This window comes from Mytilus galloprovincialis, unplaced genomic scaffold (genome assembly GCF_965363235.1).
Source record: "Mytilus galloprovincialis unplaced genomic scaffold, xbMytGall1.hap1.1 HAP1_SCAFFOLD_53, whole genome shotgun sequence".
In the NCBI taxonomy this organism is placed as follows: Eukaryota; Metazoa; Mollusca; class Bivalvia; order Mytilida; family Mytilidae; genus Mytilus; species Mytilus galloprovincialis.
This window is the reverse complement of record NW_027467997.1, coordinates 10,001-12,500: the sequence shown is the minus strand read 5'-3', so window position 1 is coordinate 12,500 and position 2,500 is coordinate 10,001.

Below are 2,500 nucleotides of genomic sequence, written 5' to 3'. Positions count from 1 at the left end.
CCGGACTGCTTACAACGGTGACCGTAGCCGGAGGCGTAGGGTCGTGCAGCCACTATGTCGCCTTTACCAACTGTCTGGGAACCGTGGAATGGACGAGAGATCGGACCGGCAAGTGCATGCCTCTTACCTTCCTTTACTACCGCGTCTATCCCGACAGCGAAGATCGGGTCTTCACTGCTCCCATGATATGAAGTTGCACACGACCACTGGGGATTCCAAGATTTCAAAATTTTTCAAAATTTTAAAAGACGGCACAGCCGGGGCAGGGACGGTCGCCCGTCGATCCGACGATCCCCACTACCCATCCGACCCCTTACTTGTGGGCCGTTCTCACCCAGAAAGGAATTTTCGACATTTGGAAAAAAAAAAAAAAAAAAAAAAAAAAAAAAAAAAAAAAATCATCGGGCCTGCCAGCGGGTGAAGGTACGCGGTCGGCCTGCTAGCCGTCTACCACGGGTAAAGGTACGTGGACGGCCTGCTAGCGGGCTACCACGGGTAAAAGTACGCGGACGGCCTGCTAGCGGGCTACCGCGGGTCTCGACGGCGGGGAAGGTACGCGGTCGGCCTGCTAGCGGGCTACCACGGGTAAAGGTACGCGGACGGCCTGCTAGCGGGCTACCACGGGTAAAGGTACGCGGACGGCCTGCTAGCGGGCTACCACGGGTAAAGGTACGCGGTCGGCCTGCTAGCGGGCTACCGCGGGTCTCGACGGCGGGGAAGGTACGCGGTCGGCCTGCTAGCGGGCTACCACGGGTAAAGGTACGCGGTCGGCCTGCTAGCGGGCTACCGCGGGTCTCGACGGCGGGGAAGGTACGCGGTCGGCCTGCTAGCGGGCTACCACGGGTAAAGGTACGCGGTCGGCCTGCTAGCGGGCTACCACGGGTAAAGGTACGCGGTCGGCCTGCTAGCGGGCTACCACGGGTAAAGGGACGTGGACGGCCTGCTAGCGGGCTACCGCGGGTCTCGACGGCCGGGAAGGTACGTGGTCGGCCTGCTAGCGGGCTACCACGGGTAAAGGGACGCGGTCGGCCTGCTAGCGGGCTACCACGGGTAAAGGGACGTGGTCGGCCTGCTAGCGGGCTACCGCGGCGCTCGACGGCGGGGAAGGTACACGGTCGGCCTGCTAGCGGGCTACCGCGGATAAAAGGTACGTGGACGGCCTGCTAGCGGGCTACCGCGGATAAAAGGTACGTGGACGGCCTGCTAGCGGGCTACCACGGGTAAAAGTAAGCGGACGGCCTGCTAGCGGGCTGCCGCGGGTCTCGACGGCGGGGAAGGTACGCGGTCGGCCTGCTAGCGGGCTACCACGGGTAAAGGGACGCGGTCGGCCCGCTAGCGGGCTACCGCGGGTAAAGGTACTCGGACGGCCTGCTAGCGGGCTACCACGGGTAAAGGTACGCGGTCGACCCGCTAGCGGGCTACCGCGGGTAAAGGTACTCGGACGGCCTGCTAGCGGGCTACCACGGGTCTCGACGGCTGGGAAGGTACGCGGTCGACCCGCTAGCGGGCTACCGCGGGTAAAGGTACTCGGACGGCCTGCTAGCGGGCTACCACGGGTCTCGACGGCTGGGAAGGTACGCGGTCGACCCGCTAGCGGGCTACCGCGGGTAAAGGTACTCGGACGGCCTGCTAGCGGGCTACCACGGGTCTCGACGGCTGGGAAGGTACGCGGTCGACCCGCTAGCGGGCTACCGCGGGTAAAGGTACTCGGACGGCCTGCTAGCGGGCTACCACGGGTCTCGACGGCTGGGAAGGTACGCGGTCGACCCGCTAGCGGGCTACCGCGGGTAAAGGTACTCGGACGGCCTGCTAGCGGGCTACCACGGGTCTCGACGGCTGGGAAGGTACGCGGTCGACCCGCTAGCGGGCTACCGCGGGTAAAGGTACTCGGACGGCCTGCTAGCGGGCTACCACGGGTCTCGACGGCTGGGAAGGTACGCGGTCGACCCGCTAGCGGGCTACCGCGGGTAAAGGTACTCGGACGGCCTGCTAGCGGGCTACCACGGCACTCGACGACAGGGAAGGTACGTGGTCGACCTGCTAGCGGGCTACCGCGGGTAAAAGGTACGTGGTCGGCCTGCTAGCGGGCTACCACGGGGAAAGGTACGTGGCTGGCTGGCTGGCCGGCCGGCCGGCCGGCCTGCTAGCGGGCTACCACGGGGAAAGGTACGTGGCAGGCCGACCACGTACCTTTACCCGCGGTCGAGACCCGCGGTAGCCCGCTAGCAGGCTTACCAAGTGGCCACAGAGAGGTATTGTGCCCATTATAAGGGCCACCGTGCCGTTTTCAGCTCCAGAGACAAGCCCTACAGCTTGTCTCTGGGACCTTATATGGTCCGCGTTGGAGCATATATGGTCCGGGCTGGACCATATATGAACCAAACCTCTCTCTGACGCGACTTGTTGGACCATCGAAGGTCCAACGGATCTCTCTCTGTGGACCATATAAGGTGCACGGTGGGCCTTAAATGGTCCGCGGTGTACCTTCCAATACAATACA